The sequence below is a fragment of the Pongo pygmaeus genome, chromosome 19 (assembly GCF_028885625.2).
Source record: "Pongo pygmaeus isolate AG05252 chromosome 19, NHGRI_mPonPyg2-v2.0_pri, whole genome shotgun sequence".
NCBI lineage: Eukaryota > Metazoa > Chordata > Mammalia > Primates > Hominidae > Pongo > Pongo pygmaeus.
The window spans coordinates 87,534,010-87,553,806 of NC_072392.2; the positions used below are offsets into that span (position 1 = coordinate 87,534,010).

General features: G+C 40.7%; 1 pseudogene; it reads right to left on the bottom strand.

Annotated features, from left to right (window-relative positions):
• Positions 1–1,761: 1,761 nt before the first annotated feature.
• LOC129018515 (small nucleolar RNA SNORA40) lies at positions 1,762–1,912 on the bottom strand (annotated as a pseudogene).
• Positions 1,913–19,797: the final 17,885 nt, after the last annotated feature.

Below are 19,797 nucleotides of genomic sequence, written 5' to 3' on the forward strand. Positions count from 1 at the left end.
TGTGCTGGCAGAAAGCAACGGATTATTGCCCTATGGATATTGACAACTTTCACCAGTTCTGCAGCTATTTTTAAATGTATTTCAGCATTCCTGATTGCCTATGTATCGTTAGCATTTTAGATTTTCCTTTGAACCACATGTCTCTTGATAAACTAGGAGTTCTTCATTGATAAGAGTTACGTATTTTTTATTCCCTTGTCATCTAATTGATGCTATAATCATTGCGGGGAGTTAAATAAGGTCAATCTAACTGGTAAGTATTTGAGTATGAGAATGTTAATACTTGCCTTATTTTTTTTATAGAGTTTCCTTTATTTTAGTAATTTACTTTCCTGCAGTATTTGTCTTTAATTCTATATAAATTTCTTACAGATTATACAATTAATTAGCTGAAGTGAAACAACAAAAGTTAGAAAAAGCAAAGCAAGAAGATTGTACCCAAAATAGAGCAAGGGAAAAAAAATTTATAAGGGGAGCAGGCAGATGGGGAGAGGGCCTTCAGTGTTTCAAGCCTAAAGCATACCGCAACTGAAACTGTTAAATTTAATTTTTATTCGCTCTACAGAAAACACTAGAGAAATTTTGAGCCAAAAATACATGCTGACTTTATACAGTGTAAAGAGTTTTTAAAATTATGTGTAATACTAGGCAAAATTATTTAAAGTCAATACATTTTTTTTCAAGGAATTTCACATCTTGTGATTCCTTCCCTGCTCATCAAGTTTACCTTAGTTTCTCTAAAGATTGAGTCAAGATTTATCTTCAAGATAGCACTTTTCAAAAGAATTGATGCATAATCCACAGTTGTCCTGTCTGCCCACAGTTCTTTTATTTTGGTTCATTTTATCTCCACTTGAATATGGACATACTGATGCCACTTTCAAAAATTCTCTACATTTTTTAAAGTAAATGGCTCTCAATTTCTGACAACCTCTCTAAACCCAAATGAGTTCAAATCATATTTGTTCCTAAGTTATCACACTGAAGAATAGCATAGGATATACCACCACCTTCAAATCCAGACATTATGTCCTCAAGATAAAAGCCTTAACCAAGAAACAAAAGTCCATCTCGATGTATTATGCCAACATGAAACTGGAATAGCAAATCAACATAGCTGAAAATTTCCCCATGTCCTATGCTTTTTATTTTTTATTTTTGTTATTTATTTGTTTTTTGAGACAGATTCTTACTGTGTCACCCAGGCTGGAGGGCAGTGGCATGATCATGGCTCACTGCAGCCTCAACCTCCTGGGCTCATGCGATCCTTCCACCTCAGCCTACTGAGTAGCTGGGACTACAGGCACATGCCACCATGCCTGGCTAATTTTTGTATTTTTTATAGAGGAGGTTTCATCTTGTTGCCCAGGCTGGTTTTATGCTTTTAAATGATCAGCTGTACAGGCTTGGAGCCAACCTTTATGGTTATCAATACCCCCATAACTTTAACCTGTCTTAGGTATCAGACTATTCCTTTTTTATTTTTTCCTTGCTCTGTCGCCCAGGCTGGAGAGCAGTGGTGTGATCACAGCTCACTGCAGCCTTGACCTCCTAAGCTCAGTTGATCCTCCCACCTCAGCCTTCTGAGTAGCTGGGATCACAGGTGTGTGCCACCATGGCTGGCTAATTTTTACTTTTTTTGTAGAGACGAGGGTCTCACTATGTTACTCAGGCTGGTCTTGAACTCTTTGTCTCAAGCAGTCCTCGCACTTGGCCTCCCGAAGTGCTAGGATTACAGGCGCCAGCCAGCACACCTGGCCTAATACTCCTTCTTATGTGTATCAAAAATCACACTAAACAATTAGTTCTGGGTTGCAAATGAGGATTTGTTTTTTTGCATCTGTCCATACATTTTTGTTAATATTTGTCCTCTTTTGGGAGTTTTAATTCCTTTATTCCTCAAACGGGTGCAACCCATAACAGACCTCCTGTATTAGTTATTTCCTTCCCCAACATTTCTCTTTCTTTTTTCCTTTTCTTGTGTTATTCATCAATTCCACCCCCAAAATCCAATTAATTGAGTTAGGCAGGGCATGTATTTGTGTGTGCATAGAAGGAGATTGTGGCAAAGGTCATATATGATACTGCTTTTTTTTTTTTTTTTTTTTTTTTTGAGACAGAGTCTCGCTTTGTTGCCCAGGCTGGAGTGCAGTGGCGTGATCTTGGCTCACTGGAACGTCAGCCTCCCAGGTTCAAGTGATTCTCCTGCCTTAGCCTCCAGAGTAGCTGGGATTACAGGCATGCACCACCATGCCTGGGATTTTGCCATGTTGGCCAGGCTGGTCTCAAACTCCTGACCTCAGGTGATCCACCCTTCTCGGCCTCCCAAAGTGCTGGGATTACAAGTGTGAGCCACCACACCCGGCCATGATATTACTGTTAAGCATACAAAACAAGTATGGATTATACTCTTGTAGTGGATAAGAGGTATACAGACATAGAATACAGATCTCCTGCCCCCAGAGTTTATTATTACCTGGAAGAGGAGAAAAGACATTTATAGAAATAGTGTGTTGCAAGGAGGAAATTCTATAAAAGTGATACTGATAGAATGACATAGGCCTTCTGAAGAAGAAGAGAATCCTTCCTGCTTGGGAGGTAAGAATAAATTCAGGGTGAACTATTGCATTACAAATTTCTCATCTTGAGATTCTAATTAAGTTTAAAAAAAAAAAAAACACAACTAGCCCAGGCATGGTGGCTCACACCTGTAATCGCAGCATTTTGGGAAGCTGAGGCAGGAGGATCCCTTGAGCCCAGGAGTTCTGGCTGCAGTGAGCTATGATTGTGCCACTGCACTCCAGCCTGGGCAACAGAGCAACAGGCTGTTAAAACATCCTCTCTGTCTCACACACACACACACACACACACACACAGACACACACACAGAATGGAAGTTTTCTTCACTGGGGAGATCTTATACCTTACCAAAGGTTTTCAGTTGGGAGAGTATTTTTTCAATAAACATAATAAAGTGGTATTAATAAGAAATGCACAGTATATGGAGAGAGATATATATATATTTAAGTTTTGTCAAGTTTTAATAAAATGGTTAAGAGTATCTGGTGTGGAAACAAACTGCTGAGTTTTAATTCTAATCCTACCACCTTCCGGCAATGTGACCGAGGGTAGATAACTGTTCAATATCTGCAAAATGCAGATTATTATAGATGTTGTTTTTCAGTTGTGAGCACTAGATGTGATAACAGTGCATTCAAAGCAGACTCGAAGGCCGGACTCAAAGGTGGTGGCTCACTCCTGTAATCCCAGCACTTTGGGAGGCTGAGGCGGGCTGATCACTTGAACTTGGGAGTTCGAGACCAGCTTGGCTAACATGGGGAAACCACATCTCTACAAAAATACAAAGGTTAGCTGAGCGCAGTGGCACACACCTGTCGTTCCAGCTATTCAGGAGGCTGAGGAGGGAGGATTGCTTGAGTCTGGGAGACAGAGGTTGCAGTGAGCCAAGATCACACCACTGCAGTCCAGCCTGAGCAACAGAGCGAGTCTAAAAATAACAATAATACAGTTAAATTAAAAAATAAAGAAAAACCCAAAACAGACTCAAAGAAAAATGTTATTTTAGAGTCAATAAGAGTAGTAGCAGCAGGAATACAAAGACTCGAATAAAAAGCTAGAAGTTGCCAGATTTTTTTGGTCTTCTAACTTATTAGAAAATACATTTGATTGGATAAACATTGGAATAAATAAATACTTTTTTACTAACTAGATACCTGTTAACTTTCTGCTCAAAATTCATGACAAGCCAATAAAATTCTGCATTGGAAAACAAAAAGCAAACATAAAAGGGCTAACCAAACTCATTTTAAAAACATACATTCAAATTTAGATGATAATGCATAAGAGCCAAACCAGTTTAATTCAAATTGCATAAAAATTTCAATAAACATGATGTTTCATGTATATAAAATAAAATACATATTAATTGCCATTAGATGCCATTACTAGCTTACCCCATTATGTATTAAGTTCATATAACAAATGTAAAACTTTTAGAGAAATCCACCCTTTGACTTTCATCTTGGTTCTGTAAATAACAAGACTGCTATATAAACAGTTGTTTTGAATAAACATTATAAATACACAACTTTCCCTACTGACATTTTTTCTAGAATTTTTGGCTTAGTAAGTCATCATTTTATATCATGGCACAATAAAATAGTTTCTAAATAAGGCCTGAGGTTAATTTTCCCACCTTTGCATAGAAATTACATTGTATACTTGGTCATGCCGTTCTCTGCTGTGGAAGGTGAACTATGCTGTAAAACTAACAGGGTCTAGTTTAGTGCAAACCAGACAGGCTTCCTGGCCCACCTGTGCTGACTGTATAAAAGCATGTCCTAAGCTGAGAGCACAGATTACTCAATGGTTCATTCAGGAACAAGAACTCAGCAGCCACACTAGAGCAATATTTTGACATAGCCTAGAAAAGCACTGCCCTCTGTGGGTAGTTATAGAAGGGTTTGTTAGGATGTGTTGGAGCCAGATACTGTGAACTCCCAAAGCTGATAGCCAGCTGAACTGATTGCTTAGTGTGTTTGGTTGGAAGAGACCAGCCACCTGGCCACATTTGCTTGTTAGCATCTACAGTGAAATGAGTGCCACTAAGGCCCACATTCAATCCATGGTTGCAAGTGAAAAGAACCAATGCTCTTGGGTGAAACATCTTTGTGTTCTCCAGGATGCTGGTGATGGCCCCTGGCTTGACTGGAAATTCATGATCCCCGGATAATTCAGAACATCTAAGCCACATAAAACTACCAACTACATTGCTTGCAGGTATCATAAATGACCAGGCAGACTATCCTACTTGTGCCTAGGTGGTCTGCAAAAAATGTAGCCTTCACAGCAGTGTTCGCGAGCCAGCCCACATTCACAGATTCATAGAAGTCTAAGTCCTGGCAAACGTAGCTGCTCTGTTTCTGAGTCAAGTACCTCTGTTTAGAATATCATAGCTTCAAACTATGGTATACCATTCCCTCTGTACTGTCCACACTGTTCATAAATAAGGGAATTTAAGGTTTGCCAGCAGTATCTTGATTCATTTCAATTCATTTTATTCATTTATTTAACAAATATTTATTAAGTGCCTACTATGTGCAAAGCACAGTACTAGGTGCTAAAGGTAGAGCAATGAACAAAACACACATACACAAATGACACACACCTATACAGAGTTTCAGTGGAGGAGGGAAAAAAATAAACAAGATAAAAAGTAAAGCATATGAAATGTTACCCCATGTGAAGGAGAAAAATAATTAAGTTGGCAAGAGAGATGCTGTGGTTTCAATGTCCCCCCAAATTCATGTGTTGAAACTTAATCCCCATTGTGGTAGTAGTGAGAAGTAGGGCCTTTTGGGAAGTGGTTAACTCATGAATGGATTAGCACCTTAGAAAAGGGCTGGAGGGAACTAGCTGAGACCCTTTTGCTCTTCCTCTCTTCACCAGGTGAGGGCACAGCATTCATGTCCTGTTGCCCTTCCCCCCTCTGTCATGTGAGGATGTTGTTGCAAGAAGATGCTTTTACTGGAACAGACCCTCAAAGAAGCTGCCAGTGCTTTGATCTTGCACTTGCTCGCCTCCAGAACTGTGAGAAAAAAAAAATTCTATTATTTATAAATTACCCAGTCTGTGTTATTTTGCTCTTGCAGTACAAACCAGGCAGACCAACCTACCTGTGCCTAGGTGGTCCCCAAAAAATGTAGCCTTCACAGCAGTGTTTGCAGAGCCAGCCCACATTCATGGATTCATAGAAGTCTAAGTCCTGGCAAACTGAGAGAAGAGCTATGGCATTGGGAGAGTGGGAATCTAAATTTTAGATGAGATAGCTAAGGATACCTCAATTAAAATGTGACATTGTAGGCAAAGATTTCATGGCTAAGACTTCAGAAGCATAGACAACAAAAACAAAAATAGACAAATGGGACTCTACTAAGCTAAAAAGTTTCTGTACAGCAAATAAAACAATCAACAGAGTGAAAAGATAACCTGTTGGATGGGAGAAAATGTTTGCAAACTATTCATCCTACAAGGGACTAATATCCACACTATACAAGGAACTGAAACAACTCAACAGTAAAAAAAGCAAGTAATCCCATTAAAAATTGGGCAAAGGACATCAACAGACATTTCTCAAAAGAAGACATACACATGGTCAACAGGCAAATTTTTTTTAAAAAGTGCAACATTACTAATCATCAGGGAAATGCAAATCAAACCCACAATGATGTATCATCTTTCCCCACTTAGAAAGGCTATTTTTTTTTAATTAATTTATTTTTTTGAGATGGAGTTTCACTCTTGTTGCCCAGGCTGGAGTGCAATGGCACAATCTCAGCTCACTGCAACCTCTGCCTCCTGGGTTCAGGTGATTCTCCTGCCTCAGCCTCCCAAATAGCTGGGATTACCAGCATGCGCCACCACACCCAGCTAATTTTTGTATTTTTGGTAGAGACAGGGTTTCTCCATGTTGGTCAGGCTGGTCTCAAACTCCCAACCTCAGGTGACCCACCTGCCTCGGCCTCCCAAAGTGCTGGGATTGCAGGCGTGAGCCACCGCACCTGGCCATAGAATGGCTATTATTAAAAAGACAAAAAAATAACAGATATTGGTGAGGATGCAGAGAAAAGCAAACTCTTACACACTGTTAGTGAAAATGTAAATTAGTACAGCCACTATGGAAAACGGTATAGAGGTTTCTCAAAAAAATAAAAACCTGAACCACCATAGGACCCGGCAATCCTACTGCTGGACATTTATCCTAAGGAAAAGAAATCAGTATATCAGAGAGATACCTGCATTCATGTTTATTGCAGCAGTATTCACAAAAGCAAAGATATGGAATCAACTAAGTGATCATCATCAGGTGAATGGATAAATAAAATGTAATATATATACACAATGTAATACTTTTCAACCATAAAAAAATAAAAATCATGTCATGTGCCTCCAACATGGCTGGAACTGGAGGTCATTATGTTAAGTGAAATAAGTCAGACACAGAAAGACACATTTTTCATGTTTTCACCCATATATGGAAGCTAAAAAAGTTGATCTCATGGATGTAGAGGACAGAATGATAGATACCAGAGGCTGGGAAGGATGTATGAGTTGAGGGAAGGGGACCAAGAGAGGTTGGTCAATGGGTACAGTTGATAGAAGGTATAAGTTCTAATATTAGATAGCAGAGTAGGATGATAATATTAATAGTTAGCAACAACTTATTGTATATTTCAGAGTAGCTAGAAGAGAGGCTGGGCGCGGTGGCTCATGCCTATAATCTCAACACTTTGGAAGGCTGAGCCAGGCAGATCACTTGAGGTCAGGAGTTCAAGACCAGTCTGGCCAACATGGTGAAATCCTGTCTCTACTAAAAAAAAAATACAAAATTAGCCAGGCATGGTGGCGGGCACCTGTAATCCCAGCTACTCGGGAGGCTGAAGCAGGAGAAGCACTTAAACCCTGGAGACTGAGGTTACAGTAAGCTGAGATCGCTGCCACTGCATTCTAGCCTGGGTGACAGAGCGGGACCCCATCTCAAAAAAACAAAACGAAACAAAACAAAAAACCTGTAGCTAGAAGAGAAAACTTGAAATATTTCTAACACATAGAAATGATAAATACTCAATGTGATGGGTACCCCCAAATACCCTGACTTGATCATTACACATTTGCTGCAACAAAATATCACATGTACCCTGAAAATATGTAAAATATTATGTATAAATTTTTAAAATGTGACTTTGGAGTTGAAACTTGAAGAAGGTGAGGAAGCCAGCTGTGTGAATTTCAAGCCAGCCAGCTGTCTTTCCTGGCAGGGAGAATAGTAAGTGCAAAGGCCCTGAGGAGGGTGCATGTCCATTTTGTTCTGGGAACAACAAGCAGGGCAGAGGAAGTGGGAAAGAGTGACTGATGGAAGGAATGAGAAGGAGGTCAGAGAGGTAATGAAGTGAGGGCAATACAGGGCTTTGTATCAGACCCCGTTAGAGCTGCACCTTACATGCTATCAGCCATCCTTTAACTCCAGCTATTACTTAGGCAATTAGCGGCACAGATGTAATCCCACAGCACCTCTTCTGATGGCTATTTATCTCTTGCTTCTTCCCCATTGTGGCATGGAATACTTGCATGAACCCCTTAGCCCTGTGCATGCCAGGAGTCCTTATGGGGGATGGGAGCAAATGGATAATTATATCCTTCTTCTATCCTTTGCAGGACCATTCTGAGGGAATACAGAGATAGCTTGTTGAGATTCCTCAGAGGGACCCAGCTCCAATTTTGCCCATAGTGGAGGTCAGCTCAATAACACACACTTGGATTTCCTTTCCTTCCTTCCTTGTTTCACTTTTCAAACAGTCTTCATTTGGGGAATCATTTTTAACCATAAACTACCTGCACACAGCCCCTATACCAGGCTCTACTTTGGGTGGGGAGGAAACCAGAGCTAAGACAACTAGTAGATCATAGTAAGAACTTCGGCTTTTTTTTTTCTTTTTTTCTTTTCTTTTCTTCTCTTTTCCTCTCTCTTTCCTTCCTTCCTTCCTTCCTTCCTTTTCTTTCTTTTCTTTTTGGCAGGGTCTCGCTTTGTCACCCAGGCTGGGGTACAGTGGTGCCATCTGGGCTTACTGCAACCTTCATCTCACGGCTTCAAGAGAGTCTCCTGCCTCAGCCTCCCAAGAAGCTGGGATTACAGGAGTGCACCACCACGCCCAGCTAATTTTTGTGTTTTTAGTAGAGGCAGGGTTTCGCCATGTTGGCCAGGCTGGTCTCAAACTCCTGGCCTCAAGTGATTCACCCACCTCGGCCTCCCAAAGTACTGGGATTACAGGTATGAGCCACCATGCCCGGCCAGAACTTCAGCTTTTACTCAGAGTAAGACGGGAGACATTGGAGAATATTTGAGCAGAGATATAAGGTGATCTGACTTCTACTTGAAAAGGATCACTCACTCTCACCTGCTGGGTTGAGAACAGACTGCCTGAGAAATCGCACAGTCAGGGAGACAAGTTAAGCTACTGCAATAATCCAAGTACGAGATGATGATGTCCTGGACTAAGATGGTGGCTGTGGAGGTGGTGATCAAAGTTAACTTCTGAATAAATGTTGAAGGTGGAGCCTATGGATTTGCTCATGAATTGGATGTGGGTTAGTACCATAGACAAAATGTGTTCCCTAGTTTCCAATTCATATGCTGCAACCCTAACCCCCCAGTGTGATGGTATAAGGAGGCAGGGCCTTTGAAAAGTAATTACATCATGATAGTGGAGTCTTCATGAATGGGATTAGTGCTTTTATAGAGAACTCTGAAATGGTCAGAGTTCTTTCCTTTTGCCATGTGAGGACACAAGGAGAAGATGGTTGTCTATGAGCCAGAAAGTGGCCCTCACTAGACACAGAATCTGCCAGCACCTTGATCTGGGACTTCCCAGCTTTCAGGAGAAATATTAACAAATGTCTATTGTTGAAGCCCTGCAGCCTATGGTATTTTGTTATAGCAGCCTGAGCAGACTAAAACACTCTATATTTTCAAGATCCACTTTGGAATTTTATTTTATTTTATGAAATGAGATAAGATGAAATGAGACAGGGTCTCACTCTGTTGCCCAGGCTGGAGTACAGTGGCACCATCTCACCTCACTGTAGCCTCTGCCTCTCAGATTCAAGCTCCCATCTCAGCCTCCCAAGTAGTTGAGACTACAGGCATGCACCACCACACCCTGCTAAGCTTTTGTTTATTTTTGGTGGACACAAGGTCTCACCATGTTGCCCAGGCTAGTCATGAACTCCTGAGCTCAAACGATCTGCCCTGGGCCCTCCTCTCCTCAAAATAGTGCTGGGATTACAGGTGTGAGCCACCACACCCGGCCCACTTTGCAAGTTTAATGATAGTTTTTCTTTTCCTACAGACCCAAAGTTTTCAATATAAAATTCAAATTGTGGTGTCTAAAATTCAATTTGGTACAAGAGAGGTCAATCAAAATCACAAGGACAGTAAAAAGCCTTCACAGCAGTCCTTCCTACATGTGTGTTTTCTCCAAATGTAAGATGTACCTGGAAAGAAAATCTCACTATGTTGGAAAAGCCTATGCCCTTGCCAACAGAAATAATTTTTAAGCCAAACATGTATTAGCACAAAAGCAGGCAATCTCTATTCCAAAGGAAGGTTGCAACACTCCTTTTCTTTGTACAACAGATGTGTGCCAGCCTTTAGGTCATAGAATAGTTAAACAATCTTTCTCCCAAACTACTGCTGACGGATCATTGACTAATCAAAGAAGAAATGCTTCCTCCAAGTTGGAGTGATTATTTCACTCTAACTTAAGGGTTATAACTATAGGGCCATAGATCGGGTAAGTCCAAAGAACAGAGCTCTATGGCTCAGGAGCCTTTGCGTATTTTTCACAATAATAAGTTATGGTATCTATTTATCGTATTACTATATTGATAATATTGGTATTTATTGTATATATTATTGTATATATTATTATTTATTGTATATATTATTATATTGGTAATATTGGTATTTATTATAGATATTATTTATTATATATTATATACAATTATTGTATACAATATATTCTGTATATTATTGTATATTATATATTGTAGATATTATTATTAATATTTACTGTATTGTTATATCGGTTATGCTAATCTGAACAAGCAGATACATGAGTCTCCAATACTTACACACTTGTTAAAGTGTCTGAATGTTAAATGAAGTTGCATTGATTGCCTGTATTTGTGTTTCAGCAGCCCAAGAACCTGAGAAAAATGACTCTAAAAAAATTTTTTACACACAAATAAAATCTGAACATGACTTTTTTTTTTTTAATTTTTATTGAGACAGAGTCTTGCTCTGTCACCCAGACTGGAGTGCAGTGGCGTGATTTTGGCTCACTGCAACCTCCACCTCCCAGGCTCAAGCGATTCTCATGCCTCAGCCTCCTGAGTAGCTAGGATTACGGGCATGCCTCACCACACTCCGCTAAATGACTTAATTTTCAATTTAAATATTGTAGAATTCAGTTTAGCTATCTGTTGGATTAAATGTCAGGCACACTGGCCAGGCGTGGTGGCTGATGCCTGAAATCCCAACACTTTGGGAGGCTGAGGCAGGCGGATCACCTGAGGTCGGGAGTTCTAGACCAGCCTGACCAACATGGAGAAAACCCGTCTCTACTAAAAATACAAAATTAGCTGGGCATGGTAGTGCACACCTGTAATCCCAGCTACTCAGGAGGCTGAGGCAGGAGAATCACTTGAGCCCGGGAGGCAGAGGTTGCAGTGAGCAGAGTTTGCGCCATTGCACTCCAGTCTGGGCAACAAGAGCGAAACTCCATCTCAAAAAAAAAAGTCAGGCACATCCTTAATTTACTAAATCAGCCTTCACATCTGTAATTGAAGTAATAATCTCTTTGTTAATGTTATCTGTAAGGCAAGGGAATACTTTGACTTAATTAAAAAGAAAATATCTGTGAATGAGTATATCTTCTCAGAAAAAGATTCCTTGCTTACGCTGCAATTGAATCAAAGAAACACTGAGTTTGTCAGTAAAACCCAATAGAGAACACATTTGTAATTTAAAAATGATTATAATTGTACAAATGTAAAAATGATCATTATGTAATTAAGCAATATGAGTTCACCACATTTGCCCTGATGCAAAAAAAAATAGCTTTTCTTTTTTTTTTTTTTGAGATGGAGTCTCACTCTGTCACCCAGGCTGGAGTGCAGTGGCGCAATCTTGGCTCACTGCAACTTCCACCTCCCAGGTTCAAGCAGTTCTCCCGCCTCAGCCTCCTGAGTAGCTGGGATTACAGGCACATGCCACCACGCCCAGCTAATTTTTGTATTTTTAGTAGAGATGGGGTTTCACCATGTTGGCCAGGCTGGTCTTGAAGTCCTGACCTCAAGTGATCCTCCAACCTCGACCTCCCAAAGTGCTGGGATTATAGGCTTGAGCCACCGCGCCCTGTCAAAAATAGGTTTTCTGATACCAAAACCATCTCTGGTTTTATCCAGCCCTATGACCTTAGGAATTTTCCTAACTGATGTTTGCTTCAGTTTATTCTTATCTTAGATGGGCAATTCATTAAGTGTAAAATATTTAAAGGTAATTTTAATACACAACATTTTTAATTTTTTCTTTCTGTTTATTTTGATAATTCTCTAGAAAGCCCGAGTTTCCCTGTTCTTCTCTTAGCCCTGCCAGCAGCCAGCTTTCTGATTTGGGGCAAATTATTTAACCTTGGATACTTTCATCTATAAAATGTGATGACTGATCTTCATCTATAAATTGTGAAGACTGATTTGTACTATTTGGTTGAGGTCTAATTTGTGTGATTATTTGCTTTTTTTATTATTTATTTTATTTTTTTGAGAAATCTGTCATCCAGGCTGGAGTGCAGTGGCACGATCTCAGCTCACTGCAACCTCCGCCTCCGCAGTTCAAGTGATCCTCATGCCTCAGCCAGCCTTCCAAGTACCTGGGATTACAGGCATGTGCCACTACGCCCAGTGAATTTTTATATTTTTTGTAGAGACAAGGTTTCTTCATGTTGGACTGGCTGGTCTCAAACTCCTAGACTCAAGTGATAACCTGCCTCGGCCTCTCAAAGTCCTGGGATTACAGGTGTGAGCCACCGTGCCTGGCCTATTTGCTTTATTTAAAGATTATCATTTGTTTTCCAAAAATTGAAGATCTTGTATATATTAAATTGATCTTTTATTTTTATGTATCGAGTTTCTTTCTCTCCCTCCCTCCCTTCCTTTTCTCTTTCCTTCTTTCTTTTCTTTTTTCTTTCTTTCTATCTTTCTTTCTCTCTCTTTCTTTTTCTTTCCTTCCCCTCCCTTCCTCCTTCCTTCCTCTCTCTCTTTTTCTTTCTTTCTTTCTCTTTCTTTCTTTCTTTCTTTCTTTCTTTCTTTCTTTCTTTCTTCCTTTCTTTCTTTCTGTCTTTCTGTCTTTCTTTCTTTCCTTCTCTCTCTCTTTCTTTCTGTCTTTTTCTCTCTTTCTGTCTTTATAGAAAGACAGGGTCTTGCTCTGTCACCCAGGTTGAAATGCTGTGGTATAATCATGGTTCACTGTAGTCTTCACCTCCAGAGATCAAGACATTCTCGCACTGCAGCATCCTGAGTAGCTGGGACCACAGGCACGTGCCACCATACCCTGCTAATTTTTTTTTTTTGGGTGGGGGGACAGAGTTTCGCTCTTGTTGCCCAGGCTGGAGTCCGATGGCGCGATCTCGGCTCACCACAACCTCCACCTTCCAGGTTCAAGCAATTCTCCTGCCTCAGCCTCCCAAGTAGCTGGGATTACAGGCTTCTGCCACCACGCCTGGCTAATTTTGTATTTTTAGGAGAGACAGGGTTTCTCCATGTTGGTCAGGCTGGTCTCAAACTCCTGACCTCAGGTGATCTGCCTGCCTTGGCCTCCCAAAGTGCTGGGATTACAGGCGTGAGCCACTGTGCCCGGCCTTCCGGCTAATTTTTTAATTTTTTGTAGAGATGGGGACTTGTCATTGTGGCCAGGCTGTGTATTGAGTTCTAAAATCTATAAAGTTGGAATAACAGTGAAAGACTTCTTTTGTCATATGGTGAACCCCGACATTGGGGTTCAGCCTGGGAGGCTGCATGGGTTCTTGGCTTTGCATAGAATGGAATTCAAGAGTGAGCTTATGAAATAAAGTGAAAGCAAGTTTATTAGGAAAGTAAAGGAATAAAAGCGTGGCTAATCTATAGGCAGAGCAACCCTGAAGGCTGCTGGTTGGCTATTTTTATGATTATTTCTTGATCATATGCTAAACTAGGGGTGGATTTTTCATGACTTTTCCAGGAAAGGGGTGGGGAATTCCCAGAACTGAGGGTTCCTCCCCTTCAGACCATGTGGGGTAACTTCTGGATGTTGTCATGGCATTTGTAAGCTGTCTTGGGGCTGGTGGGAGTTTCCTTTAGTAGGCTAATATATTATAATTAGCATATAATGAGCAGTGAGGACGACCAGAGGTTGCTTTCATTGCCATCTAGGTTTTGGCTGCCTTCTTTACCGCATCCTGTTTTATCAGCAGGGCTTTTGTGACCTGTACTTTGTGAAACCAGTCCTGCTGAACTCCTTTCTTACTTTGAAATGAACAAAGAGTACTGAGTGTCCTGTCTAGAACAACCTTTGGGCTGTCTCCACCTTTCATTGTCTTTGAGCTATTTTATAACTCCATAAGATATAAAATACTGATAGTGATACAAATGATTCTTATCTGCAGAAATGCAAATTGTGTTCACTGATATGCAATTGAACATTGCCTTTGGATATTAACTTGTTTTACATTTACATTTATTTATTCATTCCAGCATTCCTAAGTACTATACATGTGTAGTTGAATTCTCCTTTGACTCAGTTCTAACATCTTATTCATTGCCTCATTAATTAATAAGTTAAATAAAATCATGCACATGTTCATTTTATGTTCGTATTTGAGTCATGATTTTAACCTTTTTAAAAAGTATCCTTTATGTACACATAATCTGGGAGGAAAAGAAAAAATTATCCTTTTTTTTTTTTTTTTTTTGAGACAAGATATTGCTCTGTCACCCAGGCTGGAGTGCAGTGGCATGATCATGGCTCACTGCAACCTCCACCTCCTAGGTTCAAGCAATCCTCCCACCTCGGCCTCCAGAGTAGCTGGGACCACAGACACATGCCACCACATTTGGCTAATGTTTGTGTTTTTTGTAGAGACAAAGTTCTAGCCATGTTGCCCAGGCTGGTCTTGAACTCCTTGGCTCAAAGGATCCCTCTGCCTCGGCCTCCCAAAGTGCTGGGATTACAGGTATGAACCACTGCACCCAACCAGAAATTATCCTTAAATTTACCCAAATCAGATTACTGTAAGGATGAAATAAGATGACACATAATAATCACTTATAGCACACTGCCTGAGACATAATGACAGAATTATTATTTGTATTTAATCTACTGACCAAATGAGCTTTCATTCTGGCTAACAAGTATCACCTTCACAGCTTTACAGCTTTCTTCTCTCTCTCTCTCTCTCTCTGTGTCTCTCTCTCTCTCTCTCTGTCTCTCTCTCTCTCTCTCTGTCTCTCTCTCTCTCTCTCTGTCTCTCTCTCTCTCTCTCTGTCTCTCTCTCTCTCTCTGTCTCTCTCTCTCTCTCTCTCTCTGTCTCTCTCTCTCTCTCTCTCTCTCTCTTTCTCTCCTTATAAAAAGACAGGGTCTTGCTCTGTCGCCCAGGCTGAAATGCGGTGGTGTAATCATAGTTCACTGTAGCCTTCACCTCCAGGGATCAAACCAGAATTAAAAATACAATAACATAAAAGATTTAGCTGAGATGGTTTAAAAATAGTGAAGACCACAGTAGACTTGAGAGAAAGACTTACATTTCATTAAAATACATATATTGTGTTATAAATGTTCAAGTATTGATATCTTACTTAAAACCATGTTTTGATTTCATATTAAATGCTTTTGAAATCCTTGAAGGGGCTAGCAGAGATTTATTACTACCTGAAATGCGTAGGGGTGCAGAGGCTCAGGAAAAACTCCTGGAAACATATGCAGTGGAGTTTGAAGGGAACCATCTTCCCACTATTCACAGTTCTGTCACAGAGATCACTCACTTGTTGCAGATTAATTAATAATATGGCTTTTGTCACCATGGGGGAAAATATAAGGGGAAAGGGCAAATAAGAGTCAAAGTAAGGGAGTAAAAATTAACTTCCAGGCTGGGCGCAATGGCTCACACCTGTAATCCCAGCACTTTGGAAGGCCTGGGCAGGCGAATTGCTTGAGCTCAGGAGTTTGAGACTAGCCTAGGCAACATGTCAAAACTCACCAAAATTTTTAAAAAATTAGCTGGGCGTGGTGGCACACACTTGAAGTCCCAGCTACTCGGAAGGCTGAGGTGGGAGGATCACCTGAGCCCTGGAGGTTGAGGCTGCAGTGAGCCGTGATTGTGCCACTGCACTCTAGCCTGGAAGACGGAGTAAGACCCTGTCTCAAAACAAATAAATAAATAGATATAAAAATAAATGTCCAACTGTCATATTTTTTAAAAGTCTCCAAGCCTAACATCACAAAAATAAACAGACCTTGCAGTGCAGATAAGTGAAGAATATTTTCTTTCTGTATGTATTTCTATATTATTCCATTGAGCAAAGAAATCTGAGCTGGCTAGCGTTCAAGATATGGTTTGGATAAATAAGAAGGCTTCCTGATTACAAGCTTATTACACACTCGAACACGTTTCTAGGAACAAGACTGGACTTCATTGAAATAGATTAAATAGGTTGTAAGATGAAATGAGAAGGGTGAAAGTGACAATAGAAATATCCTCAAAGAACATCTGTCCTCAATACCAGGATGAGCAAAATAAACATGCAAACTGCCGACAAAAAGAGTTGAACTCTGTAAAATATTTGAAGAGATTTATTCTGAGCCAAATGTGAGTGACCATGGCCCATGACACAGCCCTCAGGAGGTCCTGAGAACATGTGCCCAGGGTGGTCGGGGCGCAGCTTGGTTTTATGCATTTTAGAGAGGCTTGAGACATCAAATACATTTAAGAAATACATTGGGCTGGGTGCGGTGGCTCAGCCTGTAATCCCAGCACTTTGGGAGGCTGAGGCGGGACGATCACCTGAGGTCGGGAGTTTGAGACCAGCCTGACCAACATGGAGAAACCCCATCTCTACTAAAAATACAAAAAATTAGCTGGACGTGGTGGCGCATGCCTGTAATCCCAGCTACTCAGGGAGCTGAGGCAGGAGAATCTCTTGAACCTGGGAGGTGGAGGTTGCAGGGAGCCAAGATTGTGCCATTGCACTCTAGCCTGGGCAACAAGAGTGAAACTCTGTCTCAAAACAAAACAAGAAAAGAAAAAGAAAGAAATACATTGGTTTGGTCCAGAAGGTGGAACGACTCAAAGCAGTGGGGGACTTCCAGGCGATAACTGAATTTAAACATTTTCTGGCTGACAATTGGTTGGGTTTGTCTAAAGACCTGGGACAGACAGAAAGGGAATGTTCAAGATAAAGACTGTGGAGACGAAAGTTCTTTTGAAGTTTTATAGTGGCTGCCTTTAGAGACAATAGATGACAAATGTTTCCTGCTCAGATCTTAGTTAATCTCCTTAGGATTGGGAGGATCTGGAAGAAAAAGATCTAGCTATGTTAATAGAGATTCTTTACAGATACAAATTTTCCCCTACAAAGAACAGCTTTGCAGGGCCATTTCTTTCTTTCTTCTTCTTCTTCTTTTTTTTTTTTTTTTTTTTGACGGAGTCTCCCTCTGTCACCCAGGCTGGAGTGCAGTGGCACTATCTTGGCTCACTGCAAACTCTGCCTCCCAGGTTCAAGCGACTCTTCCGCGACTCTCCTGCCTCAGCCTCTGGAGTAGCTGGGACTACAGGTGCACCCCACCATGCCCGGCTAATTTTTGTATTTTTAGTAGAGACGGGGTTTCACCATATTGGCCAGGCTGGTCTCGAACTCCTGACCTCATGATCTGCCTGCCTCGGCCTCCCAAAGTGCTGGGATTACAGACGTGAGCCACTGCGCCTGGCCAGGGCCATTTCAAAATATGGCAAATAAAAATGTTTTGGGGTAAAATATTTTGATTTTTTTCATTGTCTTGTAATGTTATGCCAGAGTCAGGTTGGAAAGTAAATTATGATATATAGAGTTAACTAAAATCCATCTGAATTTATGACATTTTAGGGCATGACTCCCCAGACTCCTTAGATAGGAACTTGGGCAAGATAAAATTTTTTTTTTTTTTGCCCCCAAAATCTTTTGAGTTTAGCCCTCAAAACAAATAAAAAATGCAACCAACATTTATTAAATACTGACTAGGTGCCAGGTACTATTACAGCCAGGAAATTCTCTGTCCTTGGGAAGCTCACCTTGGGAGGGGGTGAGGATCAGAGCAGGAGAGGGGCACAGGGAATGAAATGAAGTAAATGACATGGTGTATTGGAAAGTGGTAGGTGCTAGGAGAAAAATGAAAACATCAAGCAGGGAAAGGGCTGAAGGCTGCAGTTTTAAATAGCTTGGTCAGAGGTCAGTTTGAGGTGATGTTTGAGCAAAGACTTAAAGGAGGGGAAGGAGCAAGCCCTGAGCATGTGGGGTGGGGTGGGGGGAGGGGAGAATGTTTCAGGTAGAAAACCCTGAGGCAAGTAAACGCCCCTGCTTGAAGAATAGGAGGTCAGCTGGCCTCAGCAGAATGAGCAAGGTCAAGAAAAGTGGACACAGGCAGAAAAGTAATGGGGTAAGGATGGAGGCAGATCCTCATGGGCCCAGTGAGCCAGTCAGAAGTCTTTGATTTTCACTCTCAATGAAATAGGGAGCTACTGGAGAATTTGAAACCATGGGGTGATATCACCTGCCTTAAATTTCTAAAGGATCACTAGGGGGGAAAAAGGCATCAGCAGTTGTGATCCAAAAGTGAAAGGGGTCAACAGAGAAAGAGATGGAAAAGTCTATAAAGAGAAACAGAGAAGTGCTTGTCTCTAAACCTTGCTCCTATGCCTCCCTCACCCCAACCTCCTACTGCCAAAAGGCATATTGGAAAGAATCCTCCCCCAAATCTGGGGACAATCAAATTGAGTCGGTTCATTTACTTTTTTTTCTGTTAGAACTGAAGATTAGTAAAAACTATTGTTGAAGGGGCAGGGGCGAGATAGAGGAATGAACAAGGAGGCTGAGTCTCCAATGGATACAAAACCCAGGGCCACACAAATCGAGTGGAATGACGCAAAAGGTGAATAAACAGATGACATGCACTGTAGAAAAAGAGACAAGAAGTCACCTGTACTATATCAGGACAAACACGAGGTCCAGGTAGAGCCATGCGAATCTTAGCAAAAGCAATAGCTTGGTAACAATGTAAGTATCCTATGGGCGAAGAGGGAATGTAACATGAAAGAAGCAAACAGCCACCTTAAAGGAAATCATAGGTCAACAACAACATAAAAAGGGATAATATTCATCCAAGGAAAAACATTACAAGATTCAAAACAACATAATTACACCACCAAATTTAAAAAATCTGAAATAACAATTAACAAAATATATACTATTGAGAATTGAATTATTGACATAGAGGAAAGGCTTTAGATAATCAGTGTAAATGAATATACAGAATATAGAGAATAAAGCAATAAATGAAGCTAAGAAGATTCAGGACATGTGGCTGGGCACTGTGGCTCACATCTGTAATCCCAAAGCTTTAGAAGGCTGAGGCCAGAGGATTGCTTGAGGCCAGGAGTTTGAGAACAGCCTGGGCAACATAGTGAGACCCAGGCTCTACAAAAAAAGAATTTTTTTTTTTTTTAAAGAGTGATCCAGGACACAGACTAAAATAATCCAATAAAAATAATTTCTTTCCCTGAAATAGAGACGCCATCAAATGGTACAGGAGATGTATTTAAAAATAGACTTCAAGAGAATATCCTATACATCTAGAAAAAACTTCATCTCCCAATTTACAAGGACACACTTTTTTCCTAGGAAAGTCTGATAAAGAATGCTCAAATTCAACATGATGACTGAATCTCAATGATAGAATTCTCTAGGCATCCAGGTAGAAAAAGCAAATCACCTTCAAGATGACAGAAAAAAAGTTGGTGTTAGACTTCTCTATAACAGCCTTTGGAGTCCAAAGATGATAAAGCAAAGTCCACAAACATGCTACTCAGATGACTGCAGATCAGTAGCATGAACATTACCTGGAAGCTTGTTAAAAATGTAGAATCTCAGGTCCAA